Below are 22784 nucleotides of genomic sequence, written 5' to 3' on the forward strand. Positions count from 1 at the left end.
TTTTTGGCCATCTTTATGTCTTATTTGGAGAATGTCTATTTAGATGTTCCACTCTTTTTTTTTTTTTTTAAGTTGGGTTCTTTTTTTTTTATATTCAGCTGCAGGAGGTATTGGTATATTTTGGAGATTAATCCCTTGTCAGTTGCTTCATTTGAAAATATTTTCTCCCATTCTGTGGGTTGTCTTTTTGTTTTGTTTAGGTTTCCTTTGCTGTGCAGAAACTTTTAAGCTTAATTAGGTCCCATTTTTTATTTTTGTTCTTATTGTCATTATTCTAGGAGGTGGATCTGAGAAGATAATTGCTGTGGTTTGTGTCAGAGAGTGTTCGGCCTGTGTTTTCCTCTAAGAGTTTTATAGTATCTGGTCTTAAATTTATGTCTTTAATCCATTTTGAGTTTGTTTTGTGTATGGTTTTAGAGAATGTTCTGATTTCATTCTTTTGCATGTAGCTGTCCAATTTTCCAAGCACCATTTATTGAAGGGACTGTCTTTTCTCTATTGTGTATTCTTGCCTCGTTTGTCATAGATTAATTGGCCTTAGGTGCTTGCATTTATTTCTGTGGCTTTCTATCCTGTTCCATTGATCTATATTTCCGTTTTTATGCCAGTACCATACTGTTGATGACTGTAGCTTTGTAATGTAGTCTGAAGTCAGGGAGTCTGATTCATCCAGCTCTGTTTTTCTTCCTCAGGATTGCTTTGGCTATTTGAGGTTTTTGTGTTTCCAAACAAATTTTAAAATATTTTGTTCTAGTTCTGTGAAAAATGCCATTGGTAATTTGATAGGGAGTGCCTGTGCCATGCAGAATTCCCAGGTCAGGGATCAAACCTACGCCACAGCAATGCCATAGCAGTGACAACACTGAATCTTTAACCCACTGAGTTACCAGGGAACTCCAATGAGTTGACAGTTCTTTCAGTTTTGAAAGGTGTTGTGTCTTTTCTCCTGGTCTCCCTTGTTTCTGATGAAATATTTGCTGCCATTTAAGTGATTTTTTTCCCCCAAGATAAGTGTTCTTTCTCTCTCATTGCCTTCAAGATTTTTTTTTTCTTTAGTGTTTAGAGGTTTGCCTACTACATGTCCTGGTGAGGATTTCTTTGAGTTTATCCTATTTGGGATTTTCTCAGAATCTTGAGTCTGTAAATACATCTTTTGCCAAATTTGGAAATTTTCAGCCATCATTTTAATATTTTTTCAGCTCAGCTCTCTCTTATGACATGAATGTTAAATCTTTAGTTATAGTTCCACAGGTCCCTGAGGCTCTGTTCATTTTTCTTTTTCAGTCTGTTTTTCTGTCATTCAGATTGGGTAGTTTCTGTTGGTTTGTTTATTTCTGCTTCTACCATTCTGCTGAACCCAAGTAGTGGTTTTTGTATCTTTATAGTTGTATTTTTCAGTTCTGAAATTTTCTTTTGGCTCCTCTTTATGTCGTTGCTGAGACTTTTTTTTTTTTTTTTGAACCAAGTCACTGCAGAGGTGGGGATCAAAGTCTGAACTACATATTCAGCTTTCAGTAATACCTGCTGATGAAGCTGTTGGGACACTTTGTTACATCTTGGTGAGCCTGAATGCCTAGTCTACCCTTGGTCCTTGCTGGTGTGACTAGGGGTGTGGCCACAGGTTTTTTCTCATTTGGCTGGAGTAGGTTGTCTCATTGTGTGTCTGTCTTATCTGTCTGTCTTTGTGTTTCTAGACTGACCTTTCCTACCCCTTTGGTTTCTTGAGCCTTTTTTTTTTTTTTTGGTTTACACTTATTTCTGGATTTGCTAATTCTTCAGCTCCAAGTTTGCACCATAAGAAGCAAAAAGAAAACCCACGGAACTGAACATCATGTCATTCCTTGAATCCCGAGGTCCCTAGCTGGGCTGCCTTCTTTCCGCCTTTCAGGGTCTTATATCTGTTACATATATAATGTCCAGAGTTTTTCTTGAACTTAGTGAGACAAATAGAGGAAAGTACATTTACTCCATTTTCCCAGAAGAGTAAGCTTCTTTTTAAAAAATTCTTTTACTATCATCTTAATAAAGTGTTGATGGAAGAGGAACTAAACCTAAGTATTCTGTCTACACCTTTATTACTACTTAATATTTTGTTACGTTTGTGTGATTTAGGCAGGTTGAGTATCTTATTTGCTTAGTGGTTATATTGTTCATGGCACACAGTCTTATGTGGAAGGGTTTTTGGGAAATGATTGAGATCCTGAAGCTGTGCTTGGCTAAGGTTTTTCAAAAAGCTCCATGTCAACAATGAGTTGCTTCTGTGTTACTCCCGGAAAAATTAAGTTGCTTTTTGTTGAATTTCTTTACATAGTTGACATAGAAGATGTTACTTCAATACTATAACCTAATTTTTAAGTTAAAATAATCTATTTTATGCCAGGAGGCTACATACTATAAATCTTTAAATTTATCTTGATTCATTAAAAATTAATTTATATTCTCAGGAAGGATACCTTTTATATTAGCTCTATCAAAGCATCAAAATTTTAAAGAATCACCGGAAGTCTTAAGTTTGTGAATTCGGTTGTGGTAATGTTAGTAATGTTCAATTATTTGCCCAGGTCGCATAGTGGTTAAGGACATGGCCTCTGGAGCCTGCTTCAGTGCTTACTGTATGACCTTGGGCCTGGGTTTCTTCATCCATGAAGTGTGCATGCCCATAGTTATACTACTTCATAAGATGATTGTGATGATGTGAGGTTTTTTTTTAAACTTTTTAAGACTGAAAATACTTTTTTATTTTATCATAAAACTTAAAAAAATGTCAATTCTGTTAGTAGCAGCACATAATACAGCCTGATGTAGTTCTGAGGAGATTAGATTAGCAAACCTAAGTTCTGCTGCCAGCTTTCCTGAAGAGCTGTTTAACTTTTGGCATGCAGCCTTGCTTCATCCTCTTCTGCCTTATTTTACTCATTTGTAAAAACACAGTTGAGTTTGAACTAGTTCATCTCTCAGATGCCTTCTAATTCTTCCATTCTTGTTTTTTTGTCTCACTGAATCATAATTGAGCTAGTTATAACACAGTTCATGAGGAGAGTACATTTTATTTATTTTATTTTATTTTTTGCTTTTTTTTTCAGGGCTGCACCTGTGGCATATGGAGGTTCTCAGGCTAGGGGTCGAACTGGAGCTACAGCTGCCAACCTACACCACAGCCACAGCAACATAAGATCCAAGCTGCGTTTGTGGGTTACACCATAGCTCATAGCAATGCCAGATCCTTAACCCACTGAGCGAGGCCAGGGATTGAACCTGCAACCTCATGGTTCCTAGTCAGATTTGTTTCTGCTGTGCCATGATGGGAACTCCAAGAGCACCTTTTATAACTTGGAGAAGAAAAAGGTTTGGGGTGGTGAGGTCACGGTAATTTTACAGAAACTTTTAAGTGCTAATACATTGAGAATAATTATGTTTGTTTCACACGATTGTAATTGAGGGCAAAACTAATGCCTGTAGATGAAAGGAGGTGCTCTTTTTTCAGCACAATGGACACATTTCTAACAGTACTCCTGTCCAACATTGAAATGGATCACCTTAAGTGCTGGATGCTTCCTAACACTGAAAGGACGAAGATCGAGTTCACACTCAATGGCAAATGATGCATCAGGGTCAGGCTGAAGTTATTTAAGTCTCAGCCAGGGATGGTGCCAGAGGTCTTTTCTAACTTTCTGGCCTCCCCTGGGTGGAAATTTTAGCATGATAAAATTATTAAAATAATCAAGCAAAAACAGATTGTAATGTGGCAGAGTGGTCACTAACTGTAACTGAATTATAATAATGACAATTCATATTCTAAATTCCTTTTTGTCCACAATTTTTTTTTTGGTTTAAGTGCAGATGGAATACTTTTTGTTCTCAGTTTTGAAAATGTGGCTTCTCTTAGGTCTTTAGTTTTTGATGATTCATCTGGAAAAAGAAGCACTATATTTTCTTCTTTTTGAATGGTCTTTGAGTCCTTGCCACTTTTATTTATTTATTTTTTTGCCACTTTTCTTTTAAGCCAAGCTGGAAACTGTGAGTTTGGGTTCTTAGGTCCTTGAGATATGTAGCTAAATTTGTCATTGACTGTGTGGGTACATTGCCAACTTCTCTGGAGATGTTAACCAGTCTGGGCAATTTTGATAGTATTATCATCTTACAGTCTCTGCTGGGAGGCAGTCTTTGAAGAAATGTATGATATATGGCAGAGCAAGCCCTTGGGGAAAAAAAAAGGCATTCTTAATACTTTCATTAAGTTGTAACATTCTTGTTCCCAGATCCTGTGGGAGAATTTTGTACCATGGAAGTAATTTTCTTACCAGCCTTAGCATCTGGTTGAGGAGGGTGTGTGTGTGTTTGTGTGTGTGTGTGTGTGTTTTCAGTTCCTAAATCACCTCAGATCTCCTCTATTTACTGTGTCCTATTCCTGCTGAGTTGGAATTAGACTCTGCAGTATTGGTGGATGACTCAATTTATGGCAGTTTCCTCAGCCTGAGCACTGTTGACATTTGGGTCTGTATAATTCTTTGCTGTGAGGGCTGTCTGGTGCATTTTAGGATGCTTGGTAGTTTCCTTGGCTTCTTCCCACTAGATGCCAGGAACATCCTGACAATTATGGCAACCAACAGTATCTCCAAGATGTTGCCTAAAGTCCCCTGGATGGCTGTCACTCCAGTTGAGAACCACTGACTTATGGATGCCTTTCAGCCAGCGCTGTGCCATAGTTGTGGTTATCCTACTCCTGTCTTGTTTTTCTGTGTTGCCAGCCTTGCTCATGGCCTCCTCCCCGACTCTGCTCTGCTCAGCTAATTAGGTGGAAAGTTGCCAAGTGAAGGGTGGAATCTGGGGAATAGGGCAGAGCTGGAGTCAGGTGTGGCCCTGGGTAGTGGCTGAACACCGTGACATGAAGACGGGTGTGTTTTTTTGGTAGCAGCTAATGATTAGACCTAAAAGCAAATGTTCTTTGACACAAATGTGAGCGGACAATGACACTGGTGGTCCTAGCACAGAGCACTAATCAGGTATGTGATGTCTTCCTGTTGTCTGCCTTGGGAGTCAGGGGTTTTGAAAGAAAGCACTTTTCTCCTTAATGTTTTTATTTGAAAGAAGCAAAGAAAAGAGAAACTGCATCTTGGTGAACTTCCACATTCAATTTAGATTTCATTTTTGAAGTGACTTTAGTAGTTAGATAGAGTCAATGATTTTTTTATGTATATGAAATGAGGTGGGAGAATTTATTAATGTGAAAGAACCAAGTGTTCAGTGTGTTCAATTAGGGATGGTGCCATGCCCTCAGGAAATGTTCAGAGTACTGAAATAGTTAAACAGGTGATTGCAAAGGATACCACCATGTAAGGAACAGTGGCTCTGTCTTGTGCGGGGGCAGGTGGTGAAGGTAGGAGAGATCTCATAGATAAACTCAAGACCGAATAAATGTTCATAGTCCTTGTTTTATTCATTTTCAAATGATCAGTGTTTGTTATTAGCACTTTTATTCTAGGCGTTATTGCTTGTTTATTTTTTACTTAATCAAGGTCATCCTGAATGCCTTTTAAAATAAGCTTTATTTTTTTTAACATTTATTGCATAGCATTTACCATTTTTAATAACTCTTAAGGACTGGATATTGCATTTTATGATTATATCTTTAACCATTTCCTTATTGTTTAACATAACAGTTTATTTTAAAGAACTTTACCACTGTGAATAATTTATAATTTAATCCTTTGATGAATAACTTTGGGCATACATTTTAATCTCCGGCTCAGATGATTTCTTTAGGATGGTGTTATAAATTAGTCACTGGGTGAGGTGGTATGGTTATTTCTAAGGTTCTTGGGTTGTGTTGCTGAACTGTGTTACTGAAAGTTTCTAACAAACACTCCCGCTAGCAGGATGTTTAGTGGCCATTTCAGGGCATTCTTGCCAATGTTGGGTGATTTTAAAAAAGAAAATAACTGATTTAACAGGTGGAGAACATCTCATTGTTATCTTTCTTTGCCTGTTTAAGTTATTAGTGAAGTTGATTTTTTGCTCTTAGTTGTTTTTCTTTTTCCTTAAAAGTACATTAGTTTCTTTTGTGAACTGGCTGTACATGTTTTTTTTTTCCATTAATATCTTTGGGTGTTACTGCCTTTTTTCTCTGATTCCTGTATACAGTTTATTTATATATTGAAGGAAGTGACCTTTCGTTTGTCATGTTTGTCAAAAACACTTTCTTTCCAATTTTACAATTATGTCTTTTGCGTTATGTGTGATTTTTTATTTTTATGTCATTTAAGATTTAAGGAAAAGGTATAAGAGCACAAAGAATTACCACACATCCTTTACTAAGATTCACCAATTATTATAAATTTACCCCATTAGCTTTATCACCCTCTCTCTATGCATATATATCAGTAAATTCATTTTTTTCTGATTGATTTGAGTCTGAGTTGTGTATTTCCTAAGAACTGGGGCATTCTCTTATATGACCATAGTAAAATTATCTGTGAGGAAGTTTAATAATTAATACAGTATTACTATCTAATTCACAGTTCATATTTATATTTTCAGCAGTTGTCCCCATAGTGTCTTTTATTGCTCTTTTGTTTTCTTTGTCCAGTGACCAGTCTAGAACCACACTGAATTCAGTTGTCATGTTTCTTTAGTCTATTCTAATTTGGTATAGTTCCTCAACCTGTCTTTGTCACTCTTGACATTGACTTTTTTTGACTTTTGAAGTTGAATTGGAGCTGCAGCTGCTGGTCTTTAGCACAGCCACAGCAACGCCAGATCTGAGCCATGCCTGCAACCTACACCACAGCTTACGGCAATGCCAGATCCTTAACCCACTGAGTGAGGCCAGGGGTCGAACCTGCGTCCTCGTGGATACTAGTCAGGTTTGTTACCACTGAGCCACAACAGGAACTCCAGTAGTGACGTTTTTGAAGACTATAGACCAGTTTTTTTTTTTTTTCCTTTTTTCTAGAATATCCCTTAATTTGTGTTTGTGTGAAATTTCCTCAGGACTAGATTCAGCTTATGCATTGTAGACAGAATAACAGAAGGATGATTTTTATCGTTCTCAGAGTAAGACATTTGGAGCCACTTGATGTTAGTTCATTCCAATATTGGTGATAACATTGGATACTTGGTTAAGTTGCTCTTTGCCAGATTTCTCTGCTGCCAAGATATAGATTTTCCTCTTGAAGTTAATAAGTATTAGCACTATATAAATGTCCTGTTCCACATTAAACTTTAAACCCACACGTTTTAGCATCCAGTGATGATTTTCCAACTCCATACGTCTGTATTTATTAGTAGGTGTTCTGATATAAAGAAGAGCTTTTCTTCCTCCCTCCACTAATTTATTTATTTATTTGAATTATTCATAAATATTTTTTTATTTAGTGGCCTATAATTTATTACAATAATTATTTTGATATTCAAATTGCCCCATGATTTGGGGTCACTGTGAACCCTTTCAGGCTGGCTTCTGTCTCCTTTTTATATGTCTCCGTAATTCTTTGAGCCTATTTTTTTTGGCTGCACCCACAGCATAAGGAAGTTCTCGAGCCAGGGAGTGAAGCCTAGCTGCAGTCCCATGCCACAGCTGCAGCAATGCTGAATCCTTAACCCACTGCCCCAGACTGGGGTATTGAACCCATGCTGCCACAGTACAATGCCCTACCCTTAACCCACTGTACCACAGCAGGAACTCCACATTTGAGCTTTTTTTTTTTTTTGATTTCTTGTGCAACAAGGTGCTCCAGGCTCATTTTGTGTGCCTTAGCCTACAAATCAGCTTTTCTCCAGGGAGCCTTGTTCCTATTAGTGGGGATCGAGATCTGGGTGCATGGTGGTGCAATTAGTGTGTCATTACTTCTACTCCCTTTGTATGGGACATCTTAGATATGTTTGTCTGTGTATACACACATGCACATGCATACATATGTTTGTACTTTTTACTTATGTTTATTGAAAACAGACTTTCGTATTAATCCAGCAGCATGAAGGGTCATTATGTCCCTCCTTATGTTGAATTTTGTTGTTTGCTTTTGCATCTTGCTTGTACGTGGTGTAAAGATATTCTGTGTGTGTTTTTAGGAGTATAGTTTTGGCTTTTAGGTTAAAATTAAGAGGTGTAACTTTCAGTTATAAAATAAATGAGTCACATGGAAATATACAGTGTGGAGAAAATAATTATTGTGTACTATCTTTGTATGCTGACAGATGACAGCTAGGTTTACCATAGTGATCATTTTGAAACATATAGAAGTATCGAATCACTGTGTCGTGTACCAGGAACCAACACAGTGTTGTAGGTCAATTATACTTCAAAACAAACAAACTCATAGAAAAAGAGATGAGATTTGTGGTTACCAGAGGTGGTGTGTGGAGGGGAGCAGGGCAGGGAGGGGAAATTGGATGAAAGGAGTCAGAAGGTACAAACACTCAGTTATAAGATAAATAAACACCTGGGATATAATGTACAGCATGGTAGATATAATTAACGCTCCTGGAGGTTATATGTAAAAGTTATAAAGTGAGTAAATCCAAAGAGTTCTCATCACAAGGAGAAAATATATTTTTTCTATTTCTTTAATATCTTTTATATATTTTTTATATTTCTTTAATATATCTGTATGAAATGATGGATGTTCACTAAACTTATTATGGTAATCATTTCATGATATATGTAAGTTAAATCATTATGCTGTATATCTCAATCTTACATAGTACTTTATATCAATTATATCTCAATAAAAGTGGAAGGAAAAAAATTACCATGTGTACTGAGCTAACACTTTTGAAGTTTACTGTCTCATGAAAATTTGATGCTTAGAAACTGGCTTAGAAAAATAACATATTAAAAATAAAATTCATGGAGTCCCCATTGTGGCTCAGTGGTGACAAACCCGACTAGTATCCATGAGGATGTGGGTTCCATCCTTGGCCACGCTTAGTGGTTAAGGATCTGGTGTTGCCGTGAGCTGTGGTGTAGGTTGCAGATGCGACTTGGATCCCACGTTTCTGTGGCTGTGGTGTAGGCCACCAGCTGCAGCTCTGATTTTACCCCTAGCCTGGGAACCTCCATATGCTGTGGGTGCGGCCCTGAAAAAGCCAAAAAAAAAAAAAAAATTGGAGCATGGAACTTATTTTTTCATTTTGAAATTAGTACAGTATTTTATTCCTCAGAATAAATGCGTCAACAATTTTTAAAAAAGATCTGTTAGTCATATCAAATTATTTTTTGTTTATGATGTCAGATAGGGTTTGAAGTATTTTTTTTTTTTCTATATGGACATCCAGTTGCTCCAGCATCCTTTCTTGAAAAGCATTTCCAGTCCCTATTGCATTGCTGTGGTGCTTTTTTTGAAAAAAATCAATTGACCATATAAGTGTGAGTCTTTTTCCTGGACTCTCTGATCTATTTGTTTGTCCTTATGCCAAAATCATACTTTGATGATTATTGTGGCTTTATAGTAAGTCTCGAAGTGTAAGTCCTTCAATTTTTTTTAAAGATTATTTTGACTATTTTAGATCATTTGCATTTTCATAGACCTTTGGTATCAAATGGCCAATTTCTACAAAAACATCTGGTAGGTGTATGAATGGAATTCTGATTTGGGTAGAATCAATATCTTTATAGTATTGAATTTTCCAGATTACAAACAAGGTATGTCTCCATGCAGTTAGATATTTAATTTCTGTTAACAGGGTTTTGTAGTTTTCACCGTGAGATACTCATGTCTTTCTTTAAGGTTATTCATATTTAATCTACTCTTTGACATTAAGATAATTTTTAAAATTTCATTTTCATTTTGTTGCTAGTATATAGAAATATATTTGGATTTTGTATAATGATCTTGCATTCTGCAGCCTTGCTAAAGTGACTTAGATTAATCTGGCTGGACTAATTTAGATTTCCTAGAAATTTCTTTGTTGGCAATTATGTACTCTGTGAAAAGAAACAGTTGTATACCTTCCTTTCCAATTCTTATGCCTTATATTTCTTTTCCTTGCCATATTACACTGACTAGGGCCTTCTGTTGGTTGATGAATAGAAGTGATAAGAGTGGGCATTCTTGCCTTGTCAATCAAAAGAGAAAAGCCTCAAGATTTCATCAAGTGTGTTATTTACTGTAGGTTTAATAATTGAGAAAATTTCTTTGTTTGTGGTGTGCTGAGGTTTGTTTTGTGTGTGTGTGTGTGTGTGTGTTTCTTTTGAGGACCCCCCCCCCCAGCGGCATATGGAAGTTCCCAGGCTAGGGGTCAAATCAGAGCTATAGCTTCTGGCCTACGCCAAAGTCATAACAACGAAGGATCTGAGCTGCATATGCAACCTACACTGCAGCTCATGGCAACGCTGGATCCTTAACCCACTGAGTGAAGCCAGGGATCAAACCTGCATCCGAGTCGGGTTTGTTACTGCTGAGCCACAAAGGGAACTCGTTTTTTTTTTTTTTTTTTTTTTAAAACTCAGAATTGATGTTGATTTTTGTCAGATGCTTTTGTTGCATCTGTTGCAAGTTACATAACACTGACTTTCAGATGTTAATCCAACTTTATCTTCCTGAAATAAACCCCATTTGGTCATGATATATTACTCTTTTTCAAGTTACTGATTTTGATTTTTCCATTAGTTTGCCAAGGATGTTTTCATCTGGGTTCATGAGCTATATTCATGGTTTGTGGTGGTGGGGGGGTTATACTTTTTTTTTTTTAAGGTTTTGCTAATAGGTTTATGCAAAGTATTTAAAATGAGTTGGGAATTATATTCTAATTTACGTGTTCGATAGAATTCACCAGTGAAATCATCTGAGCTTGGAGTTTTCTTTTGGAAAAGGGTAGGCTAAATAATTCAATTTATTTACTAGACACATGGCTATTCATATTTTAAAAATTTCATCTCGTATCAGTTGTGGAATGTATTTCTCTTATATTAGTGTTTGTATGATATATCTCTATTCTCTTGCTTTAGATTTGCGTCTTTATATTCAAAGTGTATCTCTTGTAGGGATGATATGGTTGAATCTTGGTTTTTGTTTTTCTTTCTCTCATTCTGACAATCTCTACCTTTTACTTGGAATATTTAGTCCTTTTTATTTAATATATTTACTGATACACAGTTGGTCTCATTATTCATGGGTCCTATATCCATAAATTTGCCTTCTTGCTAAGATTTATTTGTAATTCCCAAATCAGTACTCATAGTGCTCTCAGAGTCATTCATGGACATGTACAGAGTAGTAAAATTTTTGAGTCATCTAGTATGCAGGCTTCTGAGTGATGTTGAATAAGTCATACTCTGCCTTCTTGTTTCATTTCTCATACTTTGTGTCCTTTTTGTGATCTATTCAGTGCCATGAATTTCACATTTTTGTGCTTTTTTTTTTTAATTGACGATTTATTTCACTGTTTAAAATTGCCTATAAGCATAGTACCGAGGTGCTGTCTAGTGTTCCTAAGTAAAGGAGGCTATAACATGCCTTATGGAGAAAATAGATGTTAGAAAATCTTCCTTCAGGCATGAGTTAAAAAGTGCCTTTGGTCCTGAGTTCAGTGTTAATGAATGAACAAAATATGTTTGCTCTATAAGAGGTTTTTAAACAGAAAAACATAAAACAGGGTTATGTATTTTTTAATTTAATTTAATTTAATTTTATTTTATTTTCCCACTGTACAGCAAGGGGATCAAGTTATCCTTACATATATACATTACATTTTTCCCCCCCACCCTTTGTTCTGTTGCAACATGAGTATCTAGACATAGTTCTCAATGCTATTCAGCAGGATCTCCTTGTAAATCTATTCTAGGTTGTGTCTGATAAGCCCAAGCTCCCGATCCCTCCCACCCCTCCCCCTCCCATCAGGCAGCCACAAGTCTCTTCTCCAAGTCCATGATTTTCTTTTCTGAGGAGATGTTCATTTGTGCTGGATATTAGATTCCAGTTATAAGTGATATCATATGGTATTTGTCTTTGTCCTTCTGGCTCATTTCACGCAGTATGAGGGTCTCTAGTTCCATCCATGTTGCTGCAAATGGCATGATGTCATTCTTTTTTATGGCTGAGTAGTATTCCATTGTGTATATATACTACATCTTCCGAATCCAATCCTCTGTCGATGGACATTTGGGTTGTTTCCATGTCCTGGCTATTGTGAATAGTGCTGCAATGAACATGCGGGTGCATGTGTCTCTTTTAAGTAGAGTGTTGTCCGGATAGATGCCCAAGAGTGGGATTGCGGGGTCATATGGAAGTTCTATGTATAGATTTCTAAGGTATCTCCAAACTGTTCTCCATAGTGGCTGTACCAGTTTACATTCGCACCAACAGTGCAGGAGGGTTCCCTTTTCTCCACAGCCCCTCCAGCACTTGTTATTTGTGGACTTATGAATGATGGGCATTCTGACTGGTGTGAGGTGGTATCTCATGGTAGTTTTGATTTGCATTTGTCTTATGATCGGCGATGTTGAGCATTTTCTCATGTGTTTGTTGGCCATCTGTATGTCTTCTTGGAGAACAGTCTATTCAGGTCTTTTGCCCATTTTCCATCGGGTTGTTGGTTTTTTCGCTGAGTTGTATAAGCTGGTTGTATATTTTAGAGATTAAGCCCTTGTCAGCTGCATCGTCTGAAACTATTTTCTCCCATTCTGAAAGTTGTCTTTTTGTTTTCTTTTTGGTTTCCTTTGCTGTGCAAAAGCTTTTCAGTTTGATGAGGTCCCATGGGTTTATTTTTGCTCTAATTTCTTTTGCTTTGGGAGACTGACCTGAGAAAATATTCATGATGTTGATGTCAGAGAGTGTTTTGCCTCTGTTTTCTTCTAGGAGTTTGATGGTGTCCTGTCGTATATTAAGTCTTTCAGCCATTTGGAGTTTATTTTTGTGCATGGTGTGAGGGTGTGTTCTAGTTTCATTGCTTTGCATGCAGCTGTCCAGGTTTCCCAGCAATGCTTGCTGAATAGACTTTCTTTTTCCCATTTTATGTTCTTGCCTCCCTTGTCAAAGATTAATTGACCATAGGTGTCAGGGTTTATTTCTGGGTTCTCTTTTCTGTTCCATTGATCTGTCCGTCTGTCTGTCTGTTTTGGTACCAGTACCACACTGTTTTGATGACTGTGGCTTTGTAGTATTTCTTGAAGTCTGGGAGAGTTATGCCTCCTGCTTGGTTTTTGTTTCTCAGGATTGCTTTGGCGATTCTGGGTCTTTTGTTGTTCCATATAAATGTTTGGATTGTTTGGTCTAGTTCTGTGAAAAATGTCATGGGTCATTTGATAGGGATTGCATTGAATCTGTAGATTGCTTTGGGTAGTATGGCCATTTTTACGATATTGATTTTCCCAATCCAGGAACATGGAATATCTTTCCATTTCTTTACATCTTCTTTGATTTCTTTGATTAAAGTTTATAGCTCTTGGCATATAGGTCCTTTACCTCTTTGGTCAGGTGTATTCCGAGGTATTTGATTTTGTGAGGTGCAATTTTAAAAGGTATCGTATTTTTGTATTCCTTTTCTAATGTTTCATTGCTGGTATACAGAGATGCAACTGACTTCTGAATGTTAATCTTATATCCTGCCACTTTGCTGAATTTATTAATCAGTTCAAGGAGTTTTGGGGTTGAGTCCTTAGGGTTTTCTAGGTATAGTATCATGTCATCTGCATACAGTGACAGTTTGATCTCTTCTCTTCCTATATGGATGCCTTTTATTTTTTTGTTTGTCTAACTGCTGTGGCTAGGACTTCCAAAACGATGTTGAAGAGCAGTGGTGAGAGTGGGCATCCCTGTCTTGTTCCAGATTTGAGGGAGAAGGCTTTCAGTTTTTCCCCACTGAGTATTATATTTGCTGTGGGTTTATCATAAATGGCTTTGATTATGTTCAGGAATGTTCCCTCTATACCCACTTTGGCGAGGGTCTTGATCATGAATGGATGTTGACCTTTGTCAAATGCTTTTTCTGCATCTATTGAGATGATCATATGATTTTTGACTCTTCTTTCGTTAGTGTGATGTATGATGTTGATTGATTTGCATATGTTGAACCATCCTTGTGAACCTGGGATGAACCCTACCTGGTCATGGTGTATAATTTTTTTGATATGTTGTTGGATTCGGTTGGCTAAGATTTTGTTGAGAATTTTGATGATGGTTGACTAAAGTGTCATGACCAGAGGCTTGTAGGAACCTAATTTTGTGTTTCTCCTAGGAGCAGTGGTTCCGTATTCACTAATTCCATATTTGTGGTGACATTATAGAACATAACTGCATAATGAGAACTGACTGTAGGTTGGGTCTAGATATTTTTTTCTTTTTCTGTTACTCTTTTCCTCTCTTAATCTATTCATTATTTTTTAGTATTCCATTTAGTAACATTTTTCTAGTCATTTTATTTCCTATTGCAGCATGCATCCTTACCTTATCCCAGTCTGTCCTACTCTTAGAGTAATTTTTTTAACCAATTTTTGTGAAATATAAGCACCTTGAAAAAATATAATCCACTACCTCCACATTCATTGTGCTTCTGTTGTCATATGTTTTACATAAACCTACATTGTAAGATCCAGTGTTACCCTTACTGCATTAAGCAGCCAGAATCTTCTGAAGAAATTAATGAAAGATAGTTCTTTGCTTACCCACATATTTACCATTTCTGGTACCCTTCATTACATTTTGTAGATTCTAGTTTTTATTAGGTGTCATTTTCTGGGGATGAATTTCTGTATTTTTTATTGGAACATCTTTATTTTACTTAATTTTTGAAGGATATTTTTCCTGCATATGGAATTCTCCTAGCATAGCAGTATTTCATCATTTTGGGCTTTTTTTTCTAATAAAAAGCAATCATTCATACTGTTGCTGTTATCATTGTTATCATTATTATTTCTTCCTAGGTGTTTTCAAGATTTTTCTCTTTATTTTTGATTTTCAGCAATTTATGATGCTCAGGTGCAGTTCTGTTTATATTGCTCCTACTTCAGGCTCACTGAGTTTCTTGGATTTATAAGTCAGTATTTTTCATCAAATTTGGGAGGTTTATGGCTATTGTATGTCCAGATACTTTTTCTGCTCCAATTTCACTCTCTTATCCATCTAGGTCTCCAATTCTATATGTGTCTTATACTGCTTGATATTACCTTGTAATATATAAGATTTGTAAGAGTGTGCTCATTTTTCTAGTCTTTTTTTCCTTCACTTTTCAGCTTGGATAATTTATATTAGTCTGTTTTTCAGTTCACTAACTCTTCTGTCATCTCCAATCTATGTTAAGATCATCCATTGAGTTTTCATTCTTTTCCATTCTAGGATTTCTCTTTGGTTTTATTTCATAGTTTTTATTTTTCAGTTGAGATGTCCATTCATTAAGACTATGTTTTTTCAACTTTCTCTCACTTACTGTGGACAACTTTTTTTTTTTTTTTTTTTTGCTTTTTAGGACTGCACCCATAGCATGTGGAAGTTCCCAGGCTAGGGGTCCAGTCTGGTCTGGAGCTGCTGGCCAATGCTATAGCCACAGCAGTGTGGGATCCAAGCCACGTTTTTGACTTACACCACAACTCATGGCAATGCCAGATCCCCAACCCACTGAGCAAGGCCAGGGATCAAATCCTCATCATCATGGATACTAGTCATATTCATTTCCACTGTGCCACAATGGAAATACCAACATTTCTAATTCTTTTATTTTTGATGTTTTGTGTTATTGTGTATGTCTTGTATATAATTGATGCTATGAAGCTGTTTATATTTCATAAAATAACCTGATAATCTGTCTTTTAATCTGAAATTTAAATTAATTTATGTATATTATGATTATTGATGTATTTGCAGTGATACTTGTCACTTGTACTTGCTGTTGGTGCTTTTCTGTGCACCTTTTTTTCCTCTTTTCTGTTTGCTCTTCTTTAAAAAAAATATTAGGTTTTTGCAGTTATTTTTTTATTATGCTGTTTTCTCTCTGTATTGATTTGGGAGTTTTTTCATAGTTTATTCTTGAGATACTACCATAGACTTTAAAGTTAACAAACCTAAAGTTATCAATATCATTTTTTTGGTCTTTTTAGGGGTGCACCTGTGGCATATGGAAGTTCCCAGGCGAGGGGTTGAATTGGAGGTGCCGCTGCTGGCCCACGCCACAGCCATGGCAATGCCAGATCCAAGCCGTATCTGTAGTCTACACCACAGCTTATGGCAATGCCCGGCCCTTAACCCACTGAGTGAGGCCAGGAAATAGAACCTGTATCCTCATGAATACTAGTCAGGTTTGTTACTGCTGAGCCTCAACAGGAACTCCAAGTTTTCAATATCTTAATTGCCCTACAAGAAGTACAAAGATTTTAAAATATTTTAATTCTAGTGACCTCTCCTCCCTCACTTAAACACTTTGGTTTTTCAGATTTCTATTTTCTTTGTTTCAAGCCACAAATTGCAAATTATTATTTTTAGTATGAGAAATGCTTTTACATTTTTTTACTTGCATGTTTACCAATACTTGTATATCATTCTTCTGGTGTCACAGATCTCCTTTCTGAGATTTTTTTTTTTAGCTTTTCTGTGATATAGTCTTTGACTTTCTTTATTGGATGTATGCTGGTAATAAACTCTGTTATTTTTTTACTTGAAAATGTCTTTATTTCATTTTCATTCTTGAGATGCAGTTTTTCTGGGCTGCAGTGCTAGATGACAGTTACATTTTCTCTGTACTTTGAAGACAATATTCTGCTATCTTCTGGCATTTGTTGTTACTGGTAAGAATTCTCTAGTCACATCTAGTTGTAATCTGTCCTTTTTTCTCTATTTTAAAATCTTTTCTTTGGTTTTATTTTGTAGTTTACTACTATGTGTTTAGCTGTTGGTTTTTCATTTATACTAGTTGCTATATACTGTATTGCTTTTATCTTCAAATCGTTTGTCTTTTTTTTTTTTTTGGAAAATTCTCAGCTCTTACCTCTTCAAATATTTCTGTTGTTGGTTCTCTCTGCTGTCACTCATAGAAATAATATTTCTTTGTGTATATGGTAAAATATGGTCAATTTTGATCGTGAGCTTTTTGATCTGTGAGAGTCTAGAGGACCTCAATTAAAGTTATTTTCCTCTAGAGACTACTTGATCATGAGCTTTTTGATCTGTGAGAATCCAGAGGACCCCAATTAAAGTTATTTTCCTCAAGAGACCACTTGAATATGAATTCTGCCGGGAAGTAGGGTGTATTTTTGTCCTGGATAATATTATCCACTCTTCAGAGTACCAGTTCTTAGTTTTCCTTGTGGCACATTTTATTCGCCTGGCCATGTGAGCAGAAAGAGGTTCTAATAACTTCTTGACTGTCTTATCTTTTATCCTCCAAATTCTAACCTTACCTTAACCTCCAGTCCTTCTGGAGCTACCCAGTTGTCAATTCCTCAGCCTTTTTGTAGGAGTTCTGCAATGTCACGATCACCCATGGTGCCCTCAGTTTGTGACTAACAGCTGCTGCTTCCTGTGCTGTCCATTCCTTGAGCTTTCATTGTTCTACAGAGTCTTTTTGAGAAGTGTCTTTAACTCTATTTACAGCTCCCTTGTTTTATGCGGTGTAGTGTGGATGACAGACAACATGTTATTCTCCAAGCCACACACTGTGTTCTCATGCCCTGTGGCTTTCTTTGGATTAAACTCAGAGTCTTACTTAAGAATGAATCGTGCCCTACCCTGGTCTTTTTTTGTAAACAGGCCTTTAGCAGGTCTGACCCTGCCAATAACCTCAGTCATGTGCAAAATCTCCCTCACCTTTCCTGGAGTGATTCCAGTACAGGCTCAGTTGGAAGTCCTGCTTTGGAAGAGTACTGGTGTTTGTATGTAAGTGATTTTTAAAGGTAGTGATTTAGTCAAGGTTCATTTTTCTAAAATAGAAATACCGAAGTTAATTAACACTGTAATAACAGGCAGAAAAGTATCAGTGATTCTTTTTCTTATTTGTTAAACACTTAATACTACGGTAGTTCATTGTTATCAAATTTATAGCTAAGTCATTATTATTATTATTTTATAGGCCTGAATAGACATATTTAATTAAAAATCTATTGAATGAGTCTTGGCACAGTGCTTTCGTAACTGCCTGTTCTAAGGCATCTGTTAGGTGGACACTGTGTGCTTGTCAGCAGTCTTGCCATCATTGTTATGGGGTGGAATGGTGACCTTCTAATGGAGTGCAGCCACGAAAGGACTACTACTATCTGTGGTTGGTGCTGCCTCATTTGACTTACAGTCATTCATCAAATTTTCAAAACCTAATTATGGAAATTTTCAAATATATATAAAAGTAGAGGAATAGTATAATGAACTACTGTACATCCATCCCCCAGCTGGCATCTACTCACAGCCTCTTTTGTTTCCTTGTATTTCTTCTCCCACTGCATATTTCAAGCAAATTCTAGTTATATATTTTATCTAAATATTTCAGTACTTTCACTGAAAGATAAGAGCTGTTTCTTAGAACTGACCACAGAACTGTTATCACTTCAAAGTTGCTTCATACTTTTTTTTTCAGGGTTGCTTTGTTCGAATCAGAATTTAAGCATGATCCATCCATACAGTACTTTCAGTTGGTGTGTTTTTTTTAATAAATATCTTTTATTCTATAGCTTCCCATTCTTATTTATTTTCTTTGTTCTTGAAATATTTTTGCTGAGTAAATCCTGTTACTTATTTGTGGAGCTGCTCAAACTATGAATTTCACTGTATGCCTCCCAGTGGTGTCATTTAACATGTACATCCTCCCATCCCACTGTTAGTTTTATAGGTTTGGTTTGATTTAGGTTAATTTATTTTGAAAGTATTTTTCATTAAAAAAAGAATGTTTCATAGAGAGTGGTTTCCAGCAACATAATATCTGATTTTTTTCTTTTATGATATTATTGGCCACTTATAATCTGCATAGATCGATTATTTAATCGGGGTTTCCAAGATGTTGCTATTCTTATTTCATCATTCCTCTTCATTTATTAGCTGTAATACTTCTATAGAGAAATTTCTCCTTGTCAATTATTTAGTTACCTGGAGATATGTTTCATACAGGGAAAACAGGTTAAATAAGTGATACTTTTCCTTTATTTATAACTCCTAGAAAGTCCTTAATATCTTCAAAGATAGCCAATCATTTCTTCTTTATTTTTAAAAATATCATTATGAACACATGAATTTTACATATTTGATTATTTCTTAAGTACCAAGTGGTTTTTTATTGATTATGAAATTGTCCCTTCTTTGGCCAGTTGTCCCTCAGGTTGGCTGGCTCCTGGGTCTTTTTGACATGATGTCTTTGATGGATTCTAGCTTTCTGGTATGAGAAAGTGTCCACACTCAGCTTATATATTTCTATCTGTACCTCTGGAGTTAACCCTTTCTTCAACGAGGCCTGATTCCTTTTAGCATGAAGTTGTGGGAGACTATAGTATGGATACCACAGGTTGGTTGTTGCTTCTCGGCTTTTCCAGTGGACAGAGCTGGGAAATATGTTGTCGGTAAGAGAAAACACTTAATGGGTTTCATGCTGGTTTTCTAAACTTAAATATAGGGATAGAGGATGTTACTGAACTTATTTGGTTTTACAAAAATCTTGGTTCCTAGTACTGTTGATACCATTACTTATTTATCAGTATTATGCTAACACTATGATTATTGAAAATGGCTTAAAAATTAAAAAACATTTTTCTCCCATTCTTTTTATTTTTAGGATAGTTTCCTCTGGAGAGGTACTTGAAATGGTGCTTTAAATTATTTGAATAATTCCTTTTTACTTGGTTATACCACCAATTCAATAAATATTTAGGTTTTTTTCACTTGCTTTTAAATTTTAGGGATTAAAAGGTTGTTTGATTTTGCTGCTGTTGTTAATAATTACAGAAAAAATGTGTACATGGTCCCAGGGCCAAGTCTTCAGGACAAGGTAGAATAAAAAAGTCTAGCTTTGATCCTTGCCTCCTCCTGTTCCTCTCTTTCCCATATTTCATTTATAATATATAAGCAAGTGTGTTTTCATGAATGTACACTTGTGCATGTTTGTTTCTGATTCCTAACACCATCTGACATGAATGGTAACACCATATTTAATTTTCTTTCCTTTTTGCTGTTCCTATTGTTTCCTCAAGATAACTCAATACAAGTATATAGAGACATTCTTTATGCCTTTTTGCAGCTACATGTTCCATTGTGTGAATATGCTGTAGTTTATTCAGCCAAGCCCATATTAATAGACGTTTTGGCCATCTTTAGTCTCATTACAAATAGTGCTGTAGTGAATACCTGGGATGTGTATGTGAGTGTGTGTGTATTTTTGAATTTTAGTCACCCTATAGGGAGATTTCAGTTTTAAGTAGACTAACTTGTATTCAGGAAGCATTCAGATGCAAGGTTACTGCCACTGATGAATTATTCTGCTGGTAGTGAGGAATTCAGGAGGCCAGTCTTTTGACCAAGGTTTGGAGTCTTTTCTTTGAGTATGGGTCCACTGATTGGAGTTCTGGATCATTGTTCTCATTTTAACTATAGTTATACAGTAACTTCTATATTTTCTAGCTTCAATTTCCTTAAAATAGATTGAGACTTTAGAAGATTTTGAAGCAATCTGAGCACAGAATTCAAGTCTTTTAGAATGTTTTTCTGTAGTCTTTTGTAGTTATTTTACTTATAACCAGTTTGTCAAAAAATTTTAAGGAAAATAATATGCCTTTATGGATGAATAATTTCCAAAGTATTCAACTTACTTTTTATGGAAATAGTAACTTATTTTTCTAGTCACATTTTTTTCATTTGTGATTAGTTCACTTAGTATTAAATTATACAGTTGTAATAACAACTACAATGGACATAAACAGGTTTGGGAATGTTAAAAGAAAACATTTTCATAGACAATTTATTGATATAATAGACTTTCATTCAGTGATCCATGAATTGGGCATCATCCAGTCTAGCAGATGGAAAGGAGCTCCAATTAATTATACAAAGCGAGAGGTTTTTATAGCCCAAAGTGGGCAGGAACAAGGAAGCTATACTGGGTGTTTGCAGATTGGCTAAAGCAGGTTACTTTCCTTATGTGGAGCAAAGGGAAGCTTTGGAGTGGAAATGCTATGTTAAGCAGGCAATGCTGGATGGTTGAACTTGGTCTTCCTCTTCTGGGAGAGCCAAGCACAGAAACTTAGTTAAGTTTTGGTTTCCTGACATGGGGTTTAGCATGAGCAACTCCATGTTGGGCCTATTCTGGTTATTTTAACAGGTATATACAAATTTCTGATGATGCTCATAACTCAGCTGGTGGGAGCAGACATGTATATACATCTCTGAGAATAGCTTACTGAATGTGAGCATTCTGTATGTTCTGGGCATTAGCTAATATATTTTAGGAAGGAAATACACACACACACACACACACACACACACACCACACACACACACACATTTTAGAAAGGGAAAGGAACACATCAGTTCTCTTTTAAAATTTCCCAGCTCCCTGATACTTAGAGATACTTAGAAAATGTTGGATGATCTATTTCAGTGTTTGGGTCATGTTGGCTTTCTTATCCCTATGAAAATATATGCTTGTCCATTTATTTGGTTCAGATATTTTATGTCTTTGTTAATTTATTCAGATATTTTTTATCTTCCTAAAGAGAAGGGATTTATAATGAGGTAAAAATCTCTGAAGAAGTGATAGCTGACTTGAAAAACAAATAGCTATTTCCTGATTTACATTTAAATTACTTTTAAATTAAAAGTTTTGGGTTGGAGTTCCCGTCATGGCTCAGCAGAAACGAATCTGACTAGTATCCATGAGGACACAGGTTCAAAATCTGGCCTAGCTCAGTGGGTTAAGGGTCTGGTGTTGCTGTGAGCTTTGGTGAGGGTACAGATGAGGCTCGGTTCCTGCATTGCTTGACTGTGGTGTAGGCCAGCAGCTACAGCTCTGATTTGACCTCTAGCCTGGGGTAAGAGTTTTGGGTTGCTGTTTTGATGATTGACCGAAACATTTTTTTCTAACTATAGTTTTGTTTTTTTTTTTCCACTAGAAAGTGCTGTCTAGAGGGAGAAAAACAAACAAACAAACAAAAATGGTTTAAAGGATCGTAGAGCAAACAGTAAACCTAAGATTTTTACATTCTACCACCTGTGTGCAAATTAATATAGTATTAAAGTTCCAAATTTTTAGTAGACTTTAAGCACCTTTGAGATTGATCCATAGGAAAATGAGGTGAGTGTTGCTTTTCTTTCTTTCAACTTACGCTTTGTTAATGCATTACCAGGCAAATCACAGTCAGTGGAACAGAAAGGTTAGGAAACTGGAAGACTTCAAGGTTAGTCATAAAGAAACACCAGTCAACATTCCAGAAATATTTCACCCCTGCTCTATATAGAACACTATAGGGAGTACTAAAGAAATATATGATGATCTAGTAACACCGTAGGGAATGCTGAAGAAATAGTCCAGAGAGAGAGAATTCAGCTTTTTAAATAGGCCAAGCTTTCTACACTGTAGGGAATCATCTATAACTAGATAGTATATTGTATTGGGGTTCTCCAAAGAGACAGAATCAGTGGTGTACTCACAGATAAACAGAGAGGGATTTTGATTGATTTTAAGAAACTGGCTCAAGTCATTGTAGAGGCTGCCAAGTCCAAAAACTGCAGGGTAGGCTGGCAGGCTGGGGACCCAGAGAAGAGTTGAATCTGGAGTTTGAGAACAAATGCAATTTGATGGCAGAATTCTCTCTTCTTCCAGGGTTTTTTATTTGTTTGTTTTGTTAAAGCCTTCACATGATTGGATGAGGCCTACCCACCTTATGGAAG

The 22784-nt window shown here is 36.2% G+C and overlaps 1 protein-coding gene across 12 annotated transcripts in view; it reads left to right on the plus strand.

Annotated features, from left to right (window-relative positions):
• MARCH8 (membrane associated ring-CH-type finger 8) overlaps nt 1–22784 on the plus strand; it is a 129286-nt gene that overhangs the window by 14334 nt on the left and 92168 nt on the right. For 2 of the 12 annotated variants that reach the window (XM_021073806.1, XM_021073808.1), the window contains exon 1: nt 21855–22784. The exons of 7 other annotated variants lie outside the window; for them this stretch is intronic. The gene's annotated coding sequence lies outside the window, so the exon portion shown is untranslated. Of the gene's footprint in view, nt 1–3210; nt 5004–16172; nt 17802–21854 lie in introns of those variants that run through there. 3 more of the 12 variants (XM_021073809.1, XM_013983462.2, XM_013983461.2) reach the window with 3 other exon arrangements.

This window comes from Sus scrofa, chromosome 14 (genome assembly GCF_000003025.6).
Source record: "Sus scrofa isolate TJ Tabasco breed Duroc chromosome 14, Sscrofa11.1, whole genome shotgun sequence".
Lineage (NCBI taxonomy): Eukaryota > Metazoa > Chordata > Mammalia > Artiodactyla > Suidae > Sus > Sus scrofa.